General features: G+C 39.2%; 1 long non-coding RNA gene across 1 annotated transcript; it reads left to right on the top strand.

Annotated features, from left to right (window-relative positions):
• Nucleotides 1–513: 513 nt before the first annotated feature.
• LOC111821692 (uncharacterized) lies at nucleotides 514–14,268 on the top strand. Its single transcript, XR_002825034.1, has 3 exons — nucleotides 514–583; nucleotides 5,568–5,692; nucleotides 14,205–14,268. It is a non-coding gene; the product is annotated as an uncharacterized LOC111821692 (long non-coding RNA).
• The last annotated feature ends 12,062 nt before the right edge of the window (nucleotides 14,269–26,330 follow it).

Genomic DNA, 26,330 nt, shown 5'->3' with positions numbered 1-26,330 from the left:
GCTTTCTCTTAAAAATGGTCTCCTAGACTTAAAATCATTCTTCTTTCCAACATCAAAGACCAAATGCATGAACATTTACATAAACTCCAGTATTCCAGATACCACAGTGCAGCATTGCATCTCAACCCTCTATATGCTGAAGATTTTACTGGTGTTTTTATGTCTTAATGTAAATATGCAATCCTTAGAAGTGAGAAGGGAGTAATCCATCACTCACAACTTTGTCCTTGTGATATTTACTTATATCAGTTTGAAGAAATAGAAGGTTTACCTTTTCTAAACTGACGTTTGCTAGTTAGACCATCTCCTGTAACAACTGCATTTTACCCTTATACTATAAAGGAAATGTTCTTCAAGCTGCTGATTCATATTGCAGTGAGGTCATCTGAATATTTCGGACCTCGAATAGAAATCATGCTGTGAAAAGAATGAGTCTAGCTCAAAGCAGACAAGCTGAGAGCTTATCTTGCCAGGACATAAGCTCCCCAGTGGGTGGAGGAGATGGTCATTGCTGCCTTTCTTTCCTTCTGCACTGAAGTTAAACAGATGCGGTTAGTCACTGTGCGAGGGAGCGTGTGGAAATGTAAGTACTCGTGTTTATATGTGGTTGCCAGGTCTAAATCAGCCAGGCAGTAATTTTTCTGGGAGCCCAATATAGGTACTAAATTTTGCACTCACCCACCAAATGGGTACACATGCCCCTTAATCTGTCTTCCTGCAGGAGGCCTCCTCTGGCACCGTCTAGCCTGAACCTGGGGCCAGCCTTTCACGGGAGCCCCTTCCCGTGAATTATAGCCTGCAGCATGGGGGCTGAATAGAAAACAGCCTCCAGAAATTCAACTGGAAGGTCTGACCGGAATTCAACCTAGTTTTGAGAATGGCAGGAAAGCGTCTATTATTCTACTTCTTTCTATCTGCTGTGAGGCAGCGCGGCGCCTGGAGTCTGACTGAGCTTAGCTCACTTCCCTTGACTTCCGAGTCACAGCCACAGTGCCTCCTAAAGCCAAGTATCTCACTCCTGAGGCTCACTACACTTCCTGATATAGGATGCACTCGCCTGGCTCCTGGTGACCTTAAACACTAATAAAGAAGTCATAATATGACCTCAACAAGTCTTGGAGGCCAATCAGAATGTAGATGATTGACGGGGAGAGCTTTCAGTTATCTACTGTTTGTTTCGACACTTTAGCGTGGTTCTTTTTATTAGGATTGTTTGTGGGTAGGAGGTTTAAAAACACATTACAGGCATTGCTCTCCATATGGTTGAGAGTTAATCCCAGGGAATGACAAAAGAATCTATTTGTTAAAGACTGGAAGCCGGCAGGCACCAGCTACAGTTTTGCTCTTTGCTCGTTCTTCTCCAGGATTGCTGGAAGGACGGTAATGCACTTTTGGAACCAATTTTCGAATGTGGATTTTCTCCAGTTCTGGGCATGGGGTTAGGGAGCGAATTCTCTTGTTTGCACTGCTGGCTGCTTTGGTCATCTCTGCTTGCCATCCCTCAAGTATTGTTATCAAAGTGAGAAAGATCATGAGTCCACAGTCCTTTCTTCTTTTAATCTCTTTATATTTCTTTCAAAATAAAGTAAATGTTTGGTCCAATGCATAATGTGGATCTATGATTTAAAAATCCACTTAAATTATGAATCAGGACGGGGGATCATTGAACTCCTCTCTTACGTTTGTCAGTTGTCACATTTCAGTGTCTTCTTTAAGCTCAAATTCCTTTTTTTTTGAGGCAGGCTTTTTGATATCTTCACTATTTCTATCCCTGTCTACTTAATACATTTAGATTCAGAAGGTCAAATTAAATCACACCGGGCAGAGTGGCAGGCTACCCAAAGGTTAGTTGCCTTTCTGTATTTGAAAAACCATTTGCTGTGGAGTGGATTCAGACTCATGGCGACCCCATATGTGCCAGGGTAGAACTGTGCTCCATAGGATTTTCAATGGCTAATTTTTCAGAAGTAGATTGCCAGGCTTTTCTTCCAAGTCACCTCTGGGTGGACTCAAACCTCCAACCTTTCAGTTAGCAGCCAAACTGGTTAGCCATTTACAACACCCAGGGACTCCTTTGTATTTGAAAAACGTCCATTAAATAATCAACATGCAAAGGATTCTTGTGAAACACACCCTAGAAGTTTTAGTCTGCCATCCTCAGGGAGCAAAGGCATAGGGTGATATATCACAGGAATGACCAGGAATGATCAGCCTACTTGGGCAAAAGCAGTTGGGTTCAGATTTCCCCAGACAGTGTACCAGGGCCTGCTGGAATGTCAAGGTTACTCTCCATGATAGCAGCTAGGGGCTGGGGTATGCTGCAAACATTCCTGGCTTTTTGTTTGCCTGTCATGAGTCTATCACTTATTGAGCCCTTCCTGAACTTATTTATAATCTTTTATTCTCTACTATGTCTTGAGGTAGGAGCCCTGATGGCACAGTGGTTAAAGCAACTGACTGCTAACAGAAGGGTTGGAGGTTCGAAACCACCAGAGGCTCCTCAGGAGAAAGATGTGGCAGTATCCTTCCATACAGATTTACAGCCTTGGAAACCCTATGGGGTAGCAATGAGTTAGAATCGACTTGAAGGCAGTGGGTTTGGTATTTTTTGGGTTTTTATGTCCTGAGGTAATAAGTTTTCAATTTTAATATGTGCTAAGTGCATGCTTTTTGTCTTAGTTATCTGGTGCTGCTGTAACAGAAATACCATGAGTGGGTGGCTTTAACAAACAGAAATTTATTTTCTCACAGTTTAGGAGGCTAGAAGTCTGAATTCAGGGTGCCAGCTCTAGCGGAAGGCTGTCTCTCTCTGTAGGCTCTAGAGGAAGGTCCTTGTCTCTTCTGAGCTTCTGCTCCCGGACGATCTTCATGTGGAATGTCATCTATCCTCTCGCATCTCTGCTTCTCTGGCTTGTTTGTTTAATCTCTCTTATATCTCTTAAGAGATTGACTCAAAACACACCCTACCCTAATCCTGCCTCATTAACACAACAAAGAAAACCATTCCCAAATGGGATTATAACCACTAGCCTAGAAGTTAGGATTTACAACACATATTTTTGGAGGTCACAATTCAGTCCATACACTTTTCTTTTCTTCATCTTATCATTGCCTCTTTCCATTTTAAGATAGACACTGAATTTAGTAATTTGATGAATAAATTATTCTAAAAGTTCCCTTCAAGGTTTTATAAATTTCTAGTGTATTTCTCTTTAATATTTACTTTTCTGTATTGAGGAATTCTACCACTTTTTAGTCTGTTCTATTAGATTCAGATTCAACTAACACTTTTAAGTGCCCACTGTGTGCTCCGAACTGTGCAAAATTCATTCTCACATAATGATAATAATAATATCAAACATTTATTATAACCTTACTGTGGGTCAAGCACTATTTGAATACTTATGTGAGTTATCTCATCTAATTCTTACAACAATCCTATGACAAGTTTTATCTCATTTGCTAAAAATAACCTTATATATATATATATATATATATATATATATATATAGTGATCCTTACTATACTAGGCTCAGAGAAGTTTAAGCACCTTGCTCAAACCAAGGAACAAGAACCAAGATTCACACCCAGATCTTCACCCGTGTATAGCATCCTCCATCCATTTTAGCTGTATTGCACAAATTCATAGAAAACTAGCTTTAATTCCATTGGGTGCTTGCTTCAGCTAACTAATTCTTAGAGCTGAGTTGTTTCCAACGTATTTTATAGACTAAGATTTTAAGGTAAATTTCTAAATGATTCTTTTTCTGGTCAGTTGCAGATTGATATTGACATGTAGAGAAGTTAACCTGATCCAGTGTCTGAGTAGAACACAACTGTAATTAGAGAAGAACTGACTAACCACAAAACACATAACCTGGTATAAATATACTTTAATTCTCATCAACTAGAAGGTTACAAGAAGCCATGGTGGCAGAGCGGTTAAGTGCTTGACTGCTAATCGAAAGGTCAGGATTTAGAACCCAGCAGCCACTCATCGGGAGAAAGACATGGCAGCCTGCTTTCATTAAGATTATAGCCTCGGAAACCCTATAGGGAAGTTCTACCCTGTCCTGTGTAGTTGCTGTGAGTCCGAATTGACTCGATTGCACACACCAACAACAACAACAGAAGGTTACGAATTCTGTATTTTACACAAATAGTTAATGCAAAAACATGGTTGGTACTGCTGGAACCGACTTTGACTTGTTGTGTTTGGTTGTTCACACTTTGGTTAGGAAATATTGTGAAATATTAGTGACCTTCTATTGAAAGGAAATTCTCCGTAAAATAATCTGGAGCAAGAAACTGAAATGAAGTATTTAAAATTATTTAAATATGTGCATGTTCAAAGGGCTTTTCCTTTCACTTTCCTTTAAATTCATGCCACTTCCTTAATCCTTTCTTCCAAAGACTTATTTTCCATCCTTTTAATCACCTTTGAAGGCCCTCCAAGTTCTTTCTTTGTTTCTCTCAAATTGTGAAGCCCAGAAATGGACACAATTTACCAACCTTGAGTAAGAAATGGAAATTATTTAAATGTTCTTACATTCTCCTCTTATATTCTAGATTCTCCATATCATGCTTTCACCCAGACTAAAATTTACAAATGCGTGGATTAGTTTTCTTCTTGAATTAGATTTGGTAAAATTCTCATCTTCTGTGAAGGAGAAGTTCAGCCAGAATGCTCCTTAGAAGCAATGATGGTGAGACTTTCCCTCACATACTTCAGACATGTTATCAAGAGGGACCCGTCCCTGGAGAAGGACACCATGCTTGGTAAAGTAGAGGGTAATTGAAAAAGAGGAAGACCTTCAACGAGATGGATTGACACAGTGGCTGCAACAATGGGCTCAAACACAGCAACAATTGTGAGGATGGCACGGGACCGGGCAGTGTTCCGTTCTGTTGTACACAGGGTTGCCATGAGTCGGAATTGACTCAATGCGCCTAACAACAACCACATGCAGGAGACCCAGGTTTGATTCCCAGCCACTGAACCTCATACACAGCCACCACCTGTCTGTCAGTGAGAGATTGCATGTTGATAACGCTGAAGAGGTTTCAGCAGAGCTTTCAGACTAAAACGGACCGGGCAGAAAGGCGTGGCGATCTACTTCCAAAAATAATCCAATGAAAACAACAACCTGATCCTCAACCAATCATGGGGATGGTGAGCATTTTGTTCCATTGCGTATGACGTCTCCATGAATCAGAGGCCAACTTCACAGCAGCTGACAACAACAACCTTTATTTCTCTCTTAATCTCAAAACTGGACCGCTTTTGTTTTCGTCTGCCCCTCAGTATGGAGGTTATCTGCATGCTTTATGTGTTTCCTGGGTTCCCCTACCTAAGACTTTCACTTTCAAAATGATTCCAGGATCATAACCTGCAGAATAAAACATTTTACCCAATTTGCCACAGTGACCCAGTAATAATACCCCTTTCTGAGTTTGTAGCCAAGTCCTCAAATATAACTGGCACAAATTTTCATAGGGAAACAACATCATCTGTGAAGCACTCTGCCATTTGTTTTTTAAATCAGAAAATTTGATGTCATTTGCAGATGAGAAAACTGGGCTTGATGAAGTTGATTGCTACAATGACGCAGTCGGCTCTGCCTCAACTCCTTTCTATCTGAAGGGAGGACGGTAGAGACTACATAAACACACAATGAGATTCCTGCAGCAGGTAAGTGCAAAGAGGAGGGCTAGCAGCTCTTGCCTTCTTGCAGGACTGCTCTCTACTGCAGTATCAGCAAAGCTCACCCTTGAATCTCCAAGAGCTTGTTATTCAAAGACGTTGATCCAAACACAGAGTCTAATGTTGTTTGTCTCTTTAAAAAACACACATCAGGAAGAAAGCCCTAAGGTCTCTTGTGAAAATGTCACTGAAATGTTTCTTGATGATTTTTCCCCCAAATATGTTTTTTCGTTGACATTTCACGAAGTATTAGCTGAAATGCTAAGCTAAATTTTTAGCCATCTTTGTATGCATTGATAATTAATAAATTGATTTCTACTTTTGGTTTTATAAATCTGTGTAGAACAGTTACATATTTCTGTGTTTGGTTATATGAATTATAGTGATAAGGGACTATTAAACCCTGATAAAGTACAGTAATTATTTCCGCCTTGGCCGTAAAGATTATTCCAAGGATAAACAGAGGTTTCTTAATGGAATTTTGATCATTTATATGTATCAAAATAAAATTTTTTTTAAATTTTCAAATATATTACAGGAGCCAAAATTGGATCTGTCGGTTTTAGTTTTTGTATATATTTGCTTTCTGTGGCATTTTTTCAGACTGTGATTGTTTCATGAAAAGAGAACATTTTTTCCAGGTAGGGAGGGGTTTCACTACATTTTATCTTAGGCAAAGCTTATTAAACCTATTGAAACCTATTGCTGTCGAGTTGATTCTGGCTCATAGTGACCCTATAGGACAGAGTAGAATTGCCCCATAGGCTTTCCAAGGAGCGACGGTGGATTTGAACTGCTGACCTTTTAGTTAGCAGCCATAGTTCTTAACCACTGTGCCACCAGGGCTCCCAAAGCTTTTGAGTCTTGGCAATAAGAATTCCATATTTCTCCAGAAAAGTAAAGATGTTTTATCTAAAAGAAGCTTCAGAAATTACCTATATTGGCATTGCTCAGATTATGCTCTGATGAATTCTAGGTGTCACTCGGAGACACCTGAGGATAGGACCAGGAAAAAAGTTAGAGTCAGCTGGGATGAGGGAGGGTAGAGATGGTTTATGCAATACCCAGGCATTCAACCAGAGCAGCTTACTTTTCTAATCTGTTTTACCTGTTGGACTTCTATATAAGGTCTCGTTTGAAGAAAGGTCCATGCACTACCAGGAATATTAATAATATTATTAATAATAAAACAGACTTGAAATCAATGATCAAAAGCCTAATTTTATAAGCAAGAAAACTGAGGTTGCATAGAGAATAAATGACTTACTCAAGGTAACCCAGCTAGTAAATATTTGGCTGAATTAATGATCCCTAAAAATTAAAAGGCTATGTTCAATTTAATCAACATTTATCAAAGTCCTACTAAGTGTAAGGTACTGTGCTAGGTCTCCAAGGAACAAAGAAAATAAGACACAGTCCTTAGATAAAAACTCAGAATAAAAAGCTGAAGAAAAATACACTCAAGTTCATCCCATCCAACCTACTTGTGTTAGAGTTGAGTAGCTTTCTCAAAGTTACACTTCAAGTAAATGGCAGAATCAGGACATAAACCTGAATCTTCTCACCCCGATTATAATACACATTCCACTATACCAGTATGCCCCAGATTTTGTTCCTGAATGCCTAGTTTCTCAAGATGATCCTCCACTTGAAAAATCCAATGAACATTTGCCTTTTAAAGGTTCTGAAAAGTTTTACTGTACAGAAATGTGCTTAGACTACAGTTCCAAAAATTACTACTATGGAATACTATTCATGTCACACTTATTTATATCCCAAAGAACACAGTTGGAGAAATTCTGCACTATGCCTCTCCTCCCCTAGACTTTACCAGATTCTAAACTAAAATCTAGTAGGGTCTTCTATTACAAGCCACATTTCCACAGTTTACAGATAAATGGGGCTTAAGAAATGTGATCTGAGTGACAAGGGTTTTAGATCGAATGTACTCTTTATATACACGTATTATATTTGAATGTTACAGAAAATATTATATACATATGTCCCAATAAGTGTGAATCAAATGTAACATATAAAGTGTTAACTATGTATTATTTTATCCTTATAATCAGTTCAAATTTATTTAGTATCCATCATGAGAATTTTAAAGCATATTTTCATTCTTCCTAAATATAACACATGTATTGTAATTCACTGGAAATGTTGAATTAATCTTAGAAAAACAATCTTAGTACGATTTACCAATACCTTCTTGCCCAGTTTTCAGAGATAAGATGACTTTTCTGCAAAATGAAAAGCAGTTTCCTTTTCATTTGAAAAATATACATCTCTGTGCATTTTGTTTTGGTCAGAATGCTAAAAATAAAAGGGAATAAATGTAAAATGTTTCCCAAAAATACTACTTAAGGTACACCAAACCAAAATAACACTGTAAATCTTGAGAGAGAACCTGTTCTTGCAAGATTTGCAGACCAATTTTTCAAGATCAGAAGTGTTTATATAAGCTCACAAAATCATGGATCTTTTCCCAGACTAAAGCTCTAACACTTCTGAGATTGGCCCATCACTAATATTTACAATATTTTTGACATTTAATGGGATGGACTCATAGGCCTTTATGATAGGCTGGCTTCCTAATATGATGGAGTGCCAGAATACTTTGCTGTGTGTGAAAGGCAATCAGATGGCACTGGCATTTTGCAACAGGAAGGAAATAATTTGTAGGTATGATGAGCCTGTTATATTTTGCCAGCTTTGTTAGTTGAGAAACATCATTGGGCACCTATTAGTATAAAGACGGCTGTGTTGTACACCTGAGAAGCACTCCTTCCCAAGTGACCTGAGACCTGTGTTTAGATGATTTTCTTTCCAGGAGTCTTACATTTCCTTACAGAAAACTTTTAGAAACAGGCTCTCAAGTGTGCTAATTTTCTTAACTTTTTATGAGGCTGACATCTTTAACCCTTTATAATAAGGCTTTTCAACATCATTGTCCTTGCCAAGTCATATAAAGTAAAGTATATCCTGAGCTCTGTGGTAACATATCTCTCTAATAATCCATTGATCCATTGTGATTTTTCTTTTTCTTTCTTTTTTTTTTTTTTTTAACAAAGTCTGGTCATTTCTAACAGTGCTTCTGAACATTATATAATAATTGTACCTTCATTTTAGTAATAGGATAAAGCCAATGGATTACTTTAGCTTCCACTCAGATATGGTATCTCCTTGGACACTCAAGTATGACTGTGTATGTATAAGTTCATTTTTTTTTGCTTGTTGCATTTGATGAGTCTTTACTCTCATTTTCCTCAGTTCTGTCCTTACAGCCCTTTTAAAGGGTTGTGGCAATTTGTACTATATATAATTTTAGAGTTGAGAGAATGGAGGTACTCAGAGCATGGGACCAGGGATGAATTACCCAATAAGCAAGGTATGCACGGGCTTACTTGTGCTTACTTACTAATCTGTAGTGCACTTACTAATCACTTGTGCACTACAGATTAGTAAGCAAGCACTAGTAAGCCCGTGCATACCTTGCTTAATATAAGCCCACGTGTACCTAACTTACTGGCTAATCCACCCCTGCATGGGACCAATGTGGTGATGGATAGCACAGGATTGGTAATTATCCTCCAGACTCCATATCCTCTTATCCTGGATGAGGTTCCCTCAGAATGCCATTACTTTCTTTCCTGAGTTAGTTAGGACTTTGCAGATAGTTTTGAAATAATCAATGAGATATCGTAAGTGCTCTTTTACCCACCAAATTAAGATTCTCCTCTGAAATTATTATTGTTGTTCGGCTCCTTGTAAGAGATCCATTTCCCTGGATTGTAAGAGTTCACACCTGCAACATTATGCTCAAGGTTCTCCAATCCTGAAAGCAGGGCTTCGAACTGGTTCGGTCCAGTTCAACACCCTGCTGAGAATTTGCATTTCAACTCCAGATGTACTGAATCAGAATTAACATTTTAACAAGATCCCTAGGTGATTCTTATATACACATCTACTATTTAACAAGATCCCCAGGTGATTCTTATGTATGCATAAGAATCATCTGGTACACATAAGAATCACCTGGGGATCTGGTTAAACGGTAGATTCTAATTCAGTATATCTGAGATGGAAATGCAAATTCTCAGCAGGGGGTCAAACTGGAGCAAACTGGTTCAAAGCCCTGCTTCAAAGCAATTGTGTGAGATCAGGTGTAAGGGCTCTGCTTATTGTGACAAAGATAGACGAGATATAAGTCCTGCTCTCAGGGAGCTTCAATCTACTTGTGGAATCAAGACAAACACCAGTATAAGCACTAACCCACTGCCATCAAGTTGGTTCCAACTCATAGCAACCACATAGGGTTTCCAAGTCTGTAAATCTCTACAGAAGCAGACTGTCACATCTTTCTCCCGCAGAGCTGCTGGTGGTTTCAAACCACCGACCTGTCTGTTAGCAGTTGATTTCTTTAACCACTGCACTGCCAGGGCTCCTCAATACAAGCACTACTGCTTATCAATCATTAGTTAATGGTATAGGGTCACTGTGAGTCAAAATCGACTCGATAGCATTGGCTTTGCTTTTTTTGTTCTTATTATAAAAGAAGAAGAAAAACAAGGAGCTTCTGCAGGAGCAGGGTTTCAGATGCTTATATTGATCCAAAAACAAAGTCGAATAACTGTGTGTTTCCACCTGCCCTCCAGAGAATGGGAGATCTCAACCAAGCAAGACTATGCTCATTTAACATATCAACCTTTTAAAGCCAAAAGCAAGGCTCTGCCCCCTCTGTCCCTCCGTCTGTGCCCCAGCTCCTTCCTAGTCTGGTATCACTGTCATTCTTCCTGAGGCAAGTGTTCTTTCTCCACCATCATCTTCAGCAGTGTCCAAGGCTTTCTCCTTTCTTTTTCTTCCCTGCCCAAGCCTAGCTTTTTATATAAATCTGATCTTTCACTTCCCAGAGTTCTGCAGCAGGATGAAACAGGGACCAATTTAAAAGAAGAATGGAAGTGAGCACACCAAGTAACAATAACCCCAATTGGGGCTTTTGTCCCCCAGTTCATTAATGTGGCTGATAATTTACAACTTGCAGTCCTGTAACATGGGCTTAAGCTATTTCCATAGCAGCTTCCAGGTGACCCGGGGGCAGTGCTCGGCAGTGAGACATTTAGGTGGCAAACAAGAGCAACCCGCCTGGAGGTCCAGCCCTGTCAGAATGTGTCCTGTGAGGCAAGGCTGCCAGTTGAAGGGAATAATTGCAAGGGGCTGCCTGACTGCCATAGCAATAGAAACCTAACCCAAGTGTTTTCAGGTAACTGCCAGCTCTGAGCCTGGCTGCCTTCCATGGGGCCCCACCGCACAAGGTCCTGTGTGAAGTGGGCGTTTTACAGCAAGTTACAGCAATGCAGCTATTTGCATTAGAACTTAACCCAGGTATGCCAGACAGCTGTGCCAAATCACGTCTTACTGTTTCATTAATTCAAAAGAAACCCGTATTAAAACAAAACAAAACAAAAAAATTTGAACCCAACTTCTGGGTTCAGCTCCTCGTCAAGAACTCATTATTAAATTCAACTTCACAAGATATTTTTGGGTACTTACTATGTGTTTGGTACCTGGGAATAAAGAAGGTATAGGCCCTAGCCCAAGGACAGGGATATCATATCCTAGCCCTTAAACAACTCCTTATCTAGTAGGGACACACATATTATAGTTTATAGGTACAAACATTGAAACTAACATGAGCTATGGTGATACAGAAAGGAGAATAGTTAGTGCTGACTAGGGTAGTTAGGAACGGCTTCCCAAAGGAGATGCTAGGGCTTGATAGGATAAGTAAAGACTCACTAGGCAGAAAAGAGGGGGAAAGGGCTTTACAGAGACAAGGAATATAGCGCTCCAAGATATGAAAATGTGAAATAGAATGCTGTTTTTGGAACAATAGTGAGTAGATCAGATTTGTTGTTGTTAGTTGCCATTGAGTTAGCTCCGACTTATGGAGACCCCGTGTACAACAGACAAAATGTTTCCCGGGCTAGCGCCATCTTCACAACTGCTGGTATCTCAAGTCCATTGTTGTAGCCACTGTGCATTTTTAGTGCCTTCCAACCTAAGAGACTCCTCATCTAACACTATATTAGACAATACTCTGTTGTGATATGTAGGGTCTTTATTGGCTAATTTTCAGAAATAGATCAGCAGTCCTTCTTTCCCTAGCCTATCTTAATCTGGAACCTCTGCTGAAACCTGTCCATCATGAGTGACCCTGTTGGTATTTGAAATACCGGTGGCATAGCTTCAGCATCATAGCTACGTGCAATCAACCACAGTATGACAAACTGACAGATGGGTGGTGTAGCTCAGATTTACTGAGAGTAAAATGTGCAGATGAGGCTGAGTGAGCAGGTCCTGCTTATAGAGCCCTGGGTGCCAAGCTAGGAATTATATCCCATATGGCACACTTGTTGATGTTGTTGGTTGCTGTTGAGTTGATTCTGACTCATAGCAACCCTATGTGTGCAGAGTAGAACTGCTCCATAGGGTTTTCAAGGCTGTGACCTTTTGGAAGCAGATCACCAGGCCTGTCTTCCAAGGCACCTCTGAGTGGGTTAGAATCACCAACTTTCAGTTAGTAGCTGAGTGCTTAACTGTTATGCCACCCAGGAACCCCTGCCAAGATAGGAATTAGATCCCATATGGTGCACTTGGGGAGCCAGTAAGGGTCTTATGCAGGATGTGACATGATAAAGTTTGTTTTTAGAAAGCTCACTCTGGAAGCACCTGCTGGAGGATGGGTTAGAGGAGGAGGAGACTCAAGGCAGTTGAGAGACTATTACAACAGTCCAGACAAAAGATAGTGAGGGCCTGGAATGAGGTATCCACAGTGATAACGCTGAGAAAAGGATAATTCTGCTTGATGGGTTCAGACAAAGAACAACAGTTCACCTATTCCTTCTGCAGCTGGACTTTGAGTTTGATGTACATAGATTTGCAGGTAAATAAAGAGGACCATCATGTTCTTTAAAATAAGTACTAGTGGAAGAATATTAAAATCATAGAATTATAGAATGTTAAAATTGGAAAATATCCTAAGAGGCTTGTTATGGTTTGAACTGTGTCTCCCCACCCCCACCCCCCAATATGTTGTAAATCCCAAACCTGATATCTGTGTATATAATCCTATTTGGGAATAGGATTTTCTTTGTTATGTTAATAAGGCCATATCAGTGCGGGGCATATTTTAAACCAATCACTTTTGAGATATAAAAACAGTAGATCAGACACACAAGCAAGGAAGCATGGATGGGGGAAGACAGATGCCACACCACGTGAAGACTGCCAAGAAACCTAGGAACAGAAGCTGAAAAGAGACAAGGACTTTCCCCAAAGTTGATAGAGGCAGAAAGCCTTTCCTAGAGACAGTGCCCTGAATTCAGACTTCTAACCTCCTAACCTGTGAGAAAGTAAATTTCTATGTTGAAGCCACCCACTTATTGTATTTCTGATATAGTAGCACTAAGAAACTAAGACAAAGACTAGTCCAACTCGCTCATTTTACCTACAAGTCAGTTGGCTAATTAATGGCAAATTCCAGCCTGGTAGTCGTGTCCCCAGCCAGTGAGACACTGAGTGGTTTCATGGGTATTATTAAGGCTTAAATGTGTTTTTTTGGAAAAGATCTCTCTTAAATAGCTTCAAAGATGATGTCGAATGCCTAAGTTGATTTAAAACAAACAAAAAAATCCTATAAGCATTACATATTGTCAGCCTATTAGGTTTAGAGTAAATTTCATTTTCACACAATGTAAATTTTTAGCAGCTAAAATTTGAGTATGTTTTATAAAGCACTTTCACCTATCATCTCATTTAATCTTCACATCAGTTCTGGGAGGTGGAGATAGTAAGAAAATGGCTGATTGTCCCAAAGTTACCAAGTGATAGAGTCAAAGTCAAACTACAAGGCTTCCAGTTCCAAATCCTGTGTTATCCTCTGCATTTTGCCCTATTAGTGACTTCACCAGCTAATGGTGGGAACTATTCAGGATATACTGAGATTATGAATGAAGAAAAGTCTGGGCATTGGGATTGCCTGAATACTATTCAAGAAGTGTTGGCTTGAGATAGCAGTGTGAGTACCTGCCAGAAGTTCTATTTCCAGGAAAGAAAGACTAGTGATACAATAATGTAAATAGTCTAATTCATTCAAACAAAGATTTATATTCAGAAAGTTTGCAAGTAGAAAAAAGAACCTATAAAATGACATTTGTTACATCTCCTCCATAGCTGCCTCTTGAGTCCTAAAGAATAAGATTTACTAATAAAAGAAACATTTATAGCCTCAGAAGAACCAACTCAGCTGCTGCTGGACAAGCTGAGTCCACTTCTGTTTATGTATCATCCTAGAATTTTCTATCTCAATTCTTACTGCAGGATTTTTATGGTTGGTAAGAAAAATCATATCTTGGGGTAGTGATACAATTTGGTTTTTGTCATTTTTTATTTGGGGTTTTTGTTATTTCTTTTCTTTCTTTCTTTTTTATCTTTTAAGATACCAGAGATCATGCACGTAGTTGCAGGGAGACAAACATTGCCGACAATTTAACAAAGGAAGAAGATCTACTTCTGGAAGACTAGCTGTTGTTGTGTGCCCTCGAGTTAACTCCGGCTCATCAAAAAAAAAAAAAAACCCAAATCCGTTGCCGTGGAGTTGATTCCAACTCATAGTGACCCTATAGGACAGAACAGAACTGCCCCATAGGGTTTCCTAGGCTATAATATTTACAGAAGCAGAAGCCCAGGTCTTTTCTCCTGTGGAACGACAGATGGGTTCAAACCACCAACCTTCCAGTTAGCAGTTGAATGCTTAACCTTTATGCCACCAGGGCTCCTTGGAAGATGAGCTCCCAAATGCTAATTATCAAAAAGTGGCTAACAGTATTATATCAATCACAGTTGTGTCATGCATCTGGCCTAATGTGAAAGAAAAAGAGGCAATTAAAAAAAAGGAGAAAGAAAAAGGAAGCCTAGTTGCTTTTATAGACTAACAAATGACAGTGGTTTTAAAAATAGTAACCTTTCGGATTCTTAATAAAGTAGCAGGAGAGCGAAATCCAGTCTCAACCAGGAGAAGACCTCAGCGTATCAGCAGTGAAGCCCTGCATTTCTAAGGCTTACAAAGCTTAAGGTCATTCTCTATTTATTTCATGTCCTAAAAGTACTTAAGAGTCAAGGATAGTGACTCAAAGGTAAACATTAGCCTTTCATCTCTCTGACCAGGCTGAAGGCAAATTCATGACCAACCCCTAATCCAGGCCATAAAACGTATGTATGTTTGGTCTCAGGACAGACACCAGAAAGACAGCAAATAATGGCTGTCTCCCCATCTGTATTAAATGTTTCTCCACTAGAGCTGTGATTCTGGGTGTGGGAAATAGTTTTCCACACTAATAACATTTGTGCTGTATATGAAGAGTCTGAATTATAAGGAACCCAAAATAAACATATCTAATGTGAATAACTAAAACCAAACCAAACCATTGCCATCGAGTCGATTCCAACTCAGAGTAGAACTGCCCTATAGCCATAGGGTTTCCAAGGCTGTAAATCTTTACAGAAGCAGGCTGCCATATCTTTCTCCTGCAAACTGGCTGGTAGGTTCTAACTCCTGATCTTTTTGTTAGCTGTTGCGCACTTAACCACTATGCCATTAGGGGTCCTTAATGTGAATAGAAACAGTAATTACTAATTTATTGTCATATTTTATATCAACTTCATACAGTGAAATAATTAGGATTCTTATATTAATTTGTCCATATGCCCTCACCTTTCTTCTCTACATTTCAGTAAGTCCATAAATTCACACTCTATTATCTCAGAGAAAAATAAACACAGGGTCTTGCAGTACCTCAGGGTAATAATTCTAAACTTTACTTTTCATAGTACAATATGTTCCAAATAACAAAAAAAATCTAGGACATTAAGCTGATATGTACAAAACTTCTAACAGACCATGGAAGCTGTTTTGTGTTGGTTTGTTTCTTTTTCCCTTCACTTAATAAATCCCCGAAATAAAAAGAGGAACAATCTGTGTGAATTCCTAATAAGATACAACTTCAAATTATGTACGTTGTACCTAAGATAGTGCAGAACTTCAAAAAAAAATGGGAACATTAGTTTTGTTTTTCTTTCTTATTGTGATAAAAGTATATACCATACAATTTGCCATTTTAATGATTTTAAGTGTTCAGTTGAGAACAGTATCAGCTTTTCATTTATTTTCTATTTATGTGTATTAAAATTTGAAATCAACACTTAAATAAAATAGAAAAATCCAATTCATAGCAAAAGATGTCTGTTTCAAATCAACAACCCCTCAAGTTCAAACCAAAAATTGTGTTAATTAAAATTATTCTTTTAAAACGTCAGCATTGAGGGTCTTTGTCTTGTTCAGAAGGATGCATAACCCATTGCCATCGAGTCGATTCCAACTCATAAATACCAAATATCTTTAGATTTTTATTTGGAAAAAAAAAAAGTATCATTATGTATTGAGACTGCCGTATCTTTCTCCTGAAGAGCAGCTGGCGGGTTCCAACCACTGAACTTCAAGTTAGCAGCCAAGCGCTTTACCACTGCACAGCCAGGGCTCCTTTGGTTTCCTAAAAAAAACAACCCATTGCTGTGCAGTCATTTCAGACTCATAGCTTCCCTATAGGATAGAATAGAACTGCCTCAAAGTGTTTCCAAGGATCAGCTGAAGGATTCAAACTGCTGACCTTTTGTTTAGCAGGCGAGCTCTTAACCACTGCACCACCAGGGTCACCTTTAAGTCAAGCAATAGCCTAGTAAGCAGCTTAGTGGAGACCATTTTGCCTTAGGTATTGGGCTCTTTTGGAGAACTATCTATGTGCAGTCAGTTTAGAGAAACAGGAACTCCAGGGTTGGACTGAAAGCTGTGTTTTATGGTAAATAGTTACTACGTAAATACTGTTGCCCAGCCTTTTTCCATGGGAATGCAGATAAGATGGGGTACAAGTGTCTTTAGAATACTTTTGACTCCCTAGTCAAAATGTTACCCTGGTTTGCAAATCATATATTCAATAGACTTCCATCAATTTCTATTACTGGCTTAGTATGCTTTTGTTTTAACAGTACATATGTTAAAAAATAAAAAATTATGGGTGACCACTGGAAAAAAAAAAGTAAATTCCAAACCAGCAAAGGAAATATGGGGGGAGGGGGTGTTGAATAAAAACAAAAATAAAGTTATTCATGCCTACTCATGCCTTTATTATTTCCCAGCCTCTGTGCAATATTTGGAGACCCGGGTGGTGTTGTGGTTAAATGCTACGGCTGATAACTAAAAGGTTGGCAGTTCAAGTCCACCAGGGGCTCCTTGGAAACTCTGTGGCGCAGTTCTGCTCTGTACTATAGGGTTGCTATGAGTCAGAATCAACTCAAAGGCAACGGGTTTGGCTTGGTTTTTTTGGTGCAATATTTGATGCTGTTGCTTCCTCTCTACTTCCAAACATGCTCCTCTCTTAGCGTCCAAGATTCCTAGTTCTTCTGTGTAGCATGTGGTGATTTTGTATTTTGTTGTGGTCACATGTGCTAATTTCATCCCTCCTAATAGGGTCACTGTGAGTCGGAATCGACTCGACAGCAATGGGTGAATGATAGGGAGCTCTGGTGATGGCAATAGGTTTCTAAATGGTCCCACGCTCTATAAATCTATATTCCATATGCCACTCCTCACGGTGTACCTGACATGCGTACCAAAAATTCCCAAACCTATTGCCATCCAGTCGATTCCAACTCATGGTGACTCCACGTGTTACGGAGTAGAACTGCTCCATAGGATTTTCTTGACTTTAATCTTTACAGAAGCACATTACCAGACCTTTCTTCCATAGTACCACTGGGTAGGTTCATACTGGTAACCTTTAGGTTAATAGTCGAGCACAAACCATTTGCACCACCCACGGACATATTCTGGCACATAACCCAAACCAAACCCACTGCCGTCGAGTCAGTTCCAACTCAGAGCGACGCTACAGGACAGAGGAGAACTGCCCCCATATGGTTTCCAAGGCTGTAAGTCTTTACAGAAGCAGACTGCCACATTTTTCTCCTGCAGACCATCAGGTGGGTTTGAACCACTGATGTTTTGTTAGCAGCCGAGTGCTTTCAACCATTGTGCCACCAGGGCTCCTTTTCTGGTACATATGTTGCTGGTATTGTGTGCTGTTGAGTAGATTCTAACTCACGGGGACCTATAGCACAGGATAGAACTGTCCCATAGGGTTTCCTAGGCCGTAATCTTTACAGCAGCAGATCGCCAGGTCTTTTGTCGTATGGAGGGACTGGTGGGTTTGAAACTGCCAACCATTTGGTTAGCAGCTGAGCACTTAACCTTCGCACCACCAGGGCTCCTTCTGGCACATATAGGCACTCAGTATTGTTTAACTGAACTATCGTAAGTATTGTAAAAGCTTCTGTCATGAATCTATTGACCTCAGACTAAGTGTAGTGACATTACACATGGGCCAGCTTTAGGTGCGCCATCTGTACAGGTGCACAGAGTCCCATGCTTGCTCCAAAAAACACCTCCCCACACATACTTGCCATCTCAAAATTCTTAATAATTTTTTGAGCAAGGGGCCCTGCATTTTCATTTTGCACTGGACTCTGTCAATTATGTAGCCAGTCTCAATTACACAATGCCATCTCTATGCACCACCATAGCACAAACAAACAAAAACAAATGATGTGACCAGTTTTTCCGACGTTAGAGGAAGGAAGAATTTCCTCGGTAAGGCCCAGTCTCAAAATAACTTGCATCGTTGTTGTTATTAATTGCCATTGCGTCAATTCCATCTCATGATGACTGCATGTGTGCAGAGTAGAATTGCTCCATAGGGTTTTCAAGGCTGTGACCTTTCGGAAGCAGACCACCAAGCCATTTTTCTAAGGCACCTTTGGGTGGGTTTGAACCACCAACCTTTCAGTGAGTAGTCCAGCACTTAACCATTTGTGCCACCCAGAGATTCCCTTGAATTTTAAAAATGGAGGCAACTTTAAATAGCTTTGAATGTATTGACGCATGCTCACAGAGTCTTCACCCTTCAGTCACTCACACCCTTTAAATAAAGGTCGGTTGCTTTACAATACAGGGCCCTGGGGGCACTGTGGTTAAACTTTTGGCTGATAACCCAAAGGTCAGCAGTTCGAATCCACCAGCCACTCGTTGGAAACCCTATCGGCCAGTTCTACTCTGTCCTATAGGGTCGCTATGAGTTGGAATTGACTCAAGGGCAACAGGTTTTGCATTACAATACACTCCAGAGGATCATCCAAATCCTTCAGTCATACTGGAATATCATGAATCCCCCATTATTTTAAATAAAGAGTCATGAGTTGTGTGTTGGAAGTCTTTGTTTTCTTTCTTTTTATTTATTTTTTAACAGCTTTTCCATTTTAATATTTATTGTAACAAGACTTGGATGTACCCTGTCACTTTTAAAGTAAAAACTGCCTCATTCTCCACCCAATTTCCTCACATACTTGCAAAAGTTTTCAAAGATTTTATTCGAAGCTCTAAAGAAGGCTGAGAAGAGGGTTATGGAAATTAAGACTGGCCAACGAGACCCAGTTGGGTTTAATGCAGATAGACTTTTGTGGCTTTAAGAGTTAAAATAACAGGACCCTCACCTCTTTACATCTGTCTCCACTTTACATCTGAGAAACTGAGAGCCTAACATACCTCAGGTCTGTGAAGCGCTGTCCTGGAACACGTGCCCATAGCTGGCCAAGCAGCACCACACGCAACTTTTGACTTTTCGCCCCATTAGTTAACTCTGCCCAGATTTCCAGGAGAAGATTGAGCCCAGTAAGGAGAGTGACCTCCCAGAATCACAAAGAAACTGGCAGGCGGTTGCTGTGAGGTCTGGGACTCCCTCAGCACTGAAGCAGTTAACTTTTAGGAAGACCCGAGAAAGAAAAACAGACTAAGGACTGCCTTGTGTTGGGAGAAGGGTTAGAAAATGAGGCTGTTGCTGTTGTTTTCATTGTGTGCACTCTAATCAGGGAGAGTAAGGACAATAAGGCATGTAATGCTGATTTTGGAACGTGTCCACGCAGCTTTTCCCAGGCTAGACAGCCTTGGGAACCACTGATAGAGTGGCACACCAGGGGCACAGCCTCAATCACCAAGCACGGGGCAGGGCAGCCTTTTCTGTGGATAAAATATGTGAGGGATGACAAGAATCTTCCCAGCATGGGAAGTGCTAGTAATAAAAAAAATAGAAAACGGTGGAAAATTGTGTGAAGGCTTTGCATGGCACAGCCCAGCCGTGGAGACGTGATATTTGAAAGATAGACATTTCTTCTTTTGCCCACCCCATCCCATTTTTCTTTTTTGTTTGTTTGTTTCTTTTTTTGCATTCAACTTGCCCTCCCTTTCTTCCCCGCTCCCATCCCCCAGACTCCCTCTACCACACTTTGAAGCCGAGATGAAAGCCTTGTGTTGTGGCTGCTGGCACTAAGCGAGAGCACAGGGAGACGGCTGAAGTATGCTTTATTTTAAGATGCTGTACTTCTCTCCCAAGAAAAAGAGGGAAAGATCAGCTTGAAACAATACATTGCATTTTTCGAGAAAGTATACTTGGATATATATCTAGGACTCCAACATGGTCCTAATTTTTCAAAGCGTTTGTCTCGAAGGATAAGGGAATAGCTCAAATGTGGCATCCTCCCTCAAAGTGAATGCATATAACTGCAAGGGTTTTGGAGTGGTATTGTTTAATAAAACAAGAAAGGGACAGAAATCAGGCACATGGGCTTTTTGGTGTTGACACAACAGCAGATTGTAACTCTCTCAAGTATTTGTTGTTGAAATAAGTCCCTTCCTTTTAAATAGCACAATCAAGCTGGGCTGTGCTAAATGATTTTGAAGGAATGGCTTCTATATATTTACTTAGTTGTAGGGTTATCAGTTTTAGCTAATAAAAATTCAGGATACCTAGTTAAATTTGAATTTGAGAATAAATAGTGATAATTTTTAGTCTAAGTGCTTTCCATACAATATCTGAGACAAACTTATACTCAAAATTCACTTGCCATTTATCTCAAATTCAAATTTAACTCGGTGTCCTCTATTTTATCTGGCAACTGTACTTAGTTATGGCATTTTTAAAATAAATTCATCTTTTTTTTTAAATTTCTGTTAAGTTCATTTCTACTTCCTCTTAAATCGGTACCAAGAAAGGAGTTATCAGAACATTTCTTGAACTTCAGTATACCCTTCAGGAAAACCAGTAGGGTTTTAATTTGAAGATAAAAATGAACCTAGATAGCTTTTACACAAACCTAGATAATTTTGCATGATCTTTAATCACCGATTTTCTAAACATTGTCAAGATGATCTCCTTAAGTGAGTTCAAAAATCTACTTTATTCATAATACAAGAATAGAAGCAATATAGTACTCCATCTCCTTACCATTCTATTCACACACTCATCTATGCTCATTCTCATTTCCCCCCATTCGCTTATACAGAACAGTAGACGTTTACCTAGTAAATTCACGCGTATAACCATTGCCTGTTTAGCTGTTGAAGTGACATGGTGGACTGAAGGTCTAGAGAATTGCTTCTAGTTTCAGCTCTGATGCAAATAACTACATCAACCTGGACATACATGTCTGTTCTCCATTCTTAGCCTAGAGACTGAGAAATAACAAGACACTTAAAGCCTTTGATGTCAGTTTCCTCATTTGAAAAATGAGAATGTAAAACCAGATGCTCAAATACTCCTTCTTATTCTGAAATTCTGATTCAAAATCAGTTTCTATCACTAGTACTTATTTTCTACTCTAAGAACCAAAAGGCAATGGTTGTGCCAACTAATTGAACTTACTAAACTTTTTTTTATAGAGATAGTCCGAACAGAACATACCTTTAAGCAGGAGCATAAAGAAGTACCTATAGAGGAGTGATACTGTCAACTATAAATTGTCAGCTGTGAATTTATATTGTCTATAAATATCCTACCTTGGGAAATTGGAATTTTTTAATATTAAATTTGGGCCACTGAATTTTCAAGTAAGTATAACATACACGGATATAAATGAGATCTATTCATTCAGATGGTGTTCTCTCTATGTGGGCATCACAAATTCAAGGATTTTAGCTGCACTAAGACACAGGCAGACACTTAGAGAAGACATGCAATACTTTTTAAGAGAGAAAATGACCCTAGCATTGCTTTCAGCAGTATAATCAAATATAAAAGGACTTGGATCAACAATGGGATTGATATGGCATATGGCAAATGCTGTTCTTTTTGAAAAAATGCAAAATATGGAGGCTGGGAACCAGGAACCAATCAAGGGACTATCTGAAAAATGAAACAAATATCTAGTCTGCTGATCAGAACCAGAACCCAAGGATTATGGTGGAGAAATCATTGAAATCATCAATAGGGTCTAGGGAGACTAAAAATGACAACCTGGATCAAGGAATACAGGATGAAACTATACAAGAAAAGTATCAAGAGGGAGTTGCTAGAGCCCTGGAGACCTTTCTTCAGAACCACAAACCTTAAAAATGGCATCATGTACTACGTTATGATTGATGACTTTACTGCTGCCAGAATTGTATTGGTATTAAAACTTCTATCTATCTATGTATTTTACCCAAATACTTATTTTGGAAAAAAAGCCCAGAGCTTTTATGTAGCATATGTGGTTTATTTTATGTTTGTTTTACTATTTTGTTCATTATTTTAAGACTTAATCATGTCCTCCAAAATATAAATGCAGATCAGGAGCCTGATTGTAACAATCTCTCTGCATCACAAAGTTTTCTTCACTCAAAGCTAAAGCTACTTTTCAGTCTTCGTCTTTAATTATGCTGAATTATTATTCAAGTTGGCTTCCTGTTGCCAACCAACTGCCTTCCGATATACAGAAAACACACTTAATATTTCAACTAAGATGGCATTAAAAAAAAATACATACATCGAGCTATACTTTCCAACTGACTTTCATGTTCAACTTAGAACTCTGTTTCCTGTCTTTGAAAGGGAATGAAAAGAGGGTCCCTAACAGTTGTCTAGACCCCACCTTAGCTGGATAGCAGGACAGCAGAAGAAAGGTGGCCCCACAGAGGTTTATAGTAGAGGAGTCTCATGATCTTCTCTGTCATGGATTAAATTGTGTCCCCCAAATATATTTGTCAACTTGGTTGGGCCATGATTCTCAGTATTGTGTGGCTGTCCTCCATTTTGTGATTGTAATTTTATGTTAAAGAGTATTAGGGTAGGATTATAACACCCTTACCCAGGTCACATCCCTGATCCAATGTAAAGGGGTTTCCCTGGGGTATGGCCTGCACCACCTTTTATCTCTCAAGAGATAAAAAAAAGAAAAAAGGAAAGGGAAGCCAGCAGAGAGAGGGGACCTCATACCACCAAGAAAGCAGTGCCAGGAGTAGAGTGCATCCTTCGGACCCAGGGTCCCTGCACAGAGAAGCTCCTAGTCCAGGGGAAGATTGATGAGAAGGCCGACAGAAAGAGGAAGCCTTCTCCCGGAGCTGATGACCTGAATTTGGACTTTTAGCCTACTTTTACTGTGAAGAAATAAACTTCTCTTTGTTAAAGCCATCCTCTTATGGCATTTGTTATAGCAGCACTAGATGACTAAGACGTTCCCCTAAAAATGTTATTGAATACCCTGGGCTTGGACTATTGACCCCAACTTAGATGGAAAGGTTATGTTTTTCTCTAAGAAACTGAAGTCAGTTTCCTCATTTTGACCGTAACTTGGACATTTTAGCTGCTTCATACCACCCTCCTTCTTCAGTCTTTCTGGCAAGAATTAGAAGGACATAGAGATCTTTGAGGCACATGAATCACTGTCATTGACATCTCTTTTTGTAATTCTGGGAGGCATACAGGTGTTGTGTCTAGCATGCCTCTTTCTCAATTATAATTCCGTGAGAACAAGAATTTGTTCACTCATCTAACAATCATTTAACAAATATTTCTTAAGCAGAATGTTACACATCAGACACTGTGCGAGGCAGACAAATGTCCCTCATAACTGCAAAGCAGATGTGGTCCCTACCATCAAAAAGCTTGCAATCCCTTTGGGTCTACCACTTTTGATGCCCCAATTTTTCCAGGCAGCTGCAGCCAATGACTAAGTATGACAAGGGCACAAGAGCCTGGCCATTTCAGCCCATCACAGAACTCCTCACATGGGCAATCTCAGTCCTGGAGCTCTCTGTTGGGTTGGTAGAGATTTTGTCAGATCTACATTATGATCTGAGGCTCTCCCTGCCCAGTTTTGCTTTTTCCCTCCTTATCTTTCAAAGAAGTGGCTTGCAGTCTAGTGAGAGAGCTAACCATTAGTCAGCTAATCCCTCAAATAAATGAAAAATTTAAAACTGATAAGTGCTGTCAAAAGATGTTATAGAATAACAGATAGTAAAAAATTTCCAAATGCATTTCTCACAAGTGCCCTTATATAGTGTCATATCAGACTAATTTAGGGGAGGGAAGACAACTTGAATGCTTAATGAACATCATTTAATTGATAAAAGCTTCCCCAATATTAAGCCCTTCTTGAATTTGGTAAAGCTTATATAATCACTGTTTAGAAACTTCTATTACAAGCCAGTAACACAATATTAACTTTTTTTACTTCACATATAAGAAGTATTAATCAATTTTGTACAGTATCAATTTTTATCTAATCTGATCTTGCCAGCACCCACAATGCTGTCTACTCTATAACAGTTTTGTCTGTTCCCAAGTTCTGAAATTCAGAAGCTGCCCTCTTTACTTATATCTAAATAGAATGACTAAGATTTCTAAATGAGCATTTTCCAATACCCATACATTAATCAACTCAAAAAAAACAAACAAAAACTCATTCAACCCAGAAGGTAAAAGAACCAAAATTAACAAAACTTGGGGAGCCAAGGTATGTAAGTAAACAAGTAGACTTTCTTTACCAAGTGGAAAAAATGGTGATAATTGATGTTGAAATGCTTGATCATTTCAAGAGGTTGTAGAAACTTCCAGTCACTTTAAAGCCCTTGTCTCTGTTTCATAGATTTTAAACATATAAATGAATACATTACACTATCTCCTCATGTGTACTACGAAGTTTTTTCAAAACTTATTAATGATAATGATGGCGGTGCTTCCACCATTTTTCCAGCTCCTGATGCAAAGCTTTAACAGCTAAAAATGTTTTTTTTTTTTAATATTGCTAGTAAAGATAGTAACAATAATAAGCTCTGTCATTTATTGGCTGTGCAAACCTTTGGCTGGTAACTTTAGTTTCCTCACTTGTAAAATGAGTGAATTAAGCCTCAATTTACAAGGTTAAAGATAACATGTGCAAAGTGTCTGGGCCATAATAAGCATTCCATGAATTGGCAGAAGGATGGTGGTAGTTAACAGTAGTTATTATAAGATTCTGGTGATTTCGTTTATCATCCAAATGACAGAAAAACACACAGACTCCCATAGGTAAATCTTATAAAATAAGAAAGCTTCAATAAACAGGTCATTTTTATAAAGTGGGTAGAGCACTCAGTTATGTAGTTGATAAGTCTAGAAGGTCTTACATGAAGTCATGCCATCCAGGTAGGGTTAAATAGCTTGCCTCTAATGATGAAACAAAAGGAAATGGACTTAAAATTGCAACCAGAAAGATCTCTGGTTGTGAGACACCAGCATGGAGGGATAAAACAAAACTGAAGCATCTACTTGGGGAGTTTGTCGAGTGGAAGTTCTGGGTTTGGTTAGTTGACAGCCCACCAGAAGAGTGAGGAAGAACTGGGGAATGCATCAACATCCTATTGACCTGCTAGAAATTGTCCATTACATCGAGAAATAAAACTAAGCTCAAATTAAAAGAACTAGTATTATATGTTACAATTCTGCATTTGGTATCATTTTATCCAATATGATAATATTTTCTCACAGTTTTAGATATGTTGCTGCTATCAACTTGCATGTAATTTGAGTCAACCAGCAAAAAGGGCACCCAGAGAGCCACTACAATTGGTTTAATATATTATTTTTATTCACTTTTCAAATGACATCTATTTTAAAAGAAATTATGCTTTGTGAGATAGCTCAGTTTGTGTTGCCAATTGATCTGAACTTCTTAAAGCTATTTTCAGAAACCCTGATTCTGCCCTATGGCAGTATAACCAACTAACACATTCTGCATTTGGTAAATAGACACTTGTTGTTATTGTTAGATGCCATTGAGTCATTTCTAAATCATACTGACCCTATGTACAACAGAACAAAACACTACCCAGTCCTGCACCATCCTCACAATTGTTGTTATGCTGGAGCCCATCATTGTAGCCACTGTGTCAGTCCATCTCATTGAGGGTCTTCCTATTTTACAGTGACCCTCTAATTTACCAAGCAAGGTGCCCTTCTCCAGGGACTGGTCCCTCCTAGACTCTTGTTCCTTCAAAATTGTATGCATATTGCTTACAACGGTTTACAAACACAGTCCAATGGAAACATGAAACTGGTATTTGCCACACAGATTGCTAATTATTGAGAAGCAAATGCTCCCTGATTTAACCACTTGAGGGAAACTACCAAACTTTCATTCTCTAAAAAAATGTTAAAAGTATTTC

This window comes from Trichechus manatus, unplaced genomic scaffold (assembly GCF_000243295.1).
Source record: "Trichechus manatus latirostris isolate Lorelei unplaced genomic scaffold, TriManLat1.0 scaffold00098, whole genome shotgun sequence".
NCBI lineage: Eukaryota > Metazoa > Chordata > Mammalia > Sirenia > Trichechidae > Trichechus > Trichechus manatus.
The sequence above is the reverse complement of the archived record's forward strand: the minus strand, read 5'-3'. Positions and strand labels throughout refer to the sequence as shown.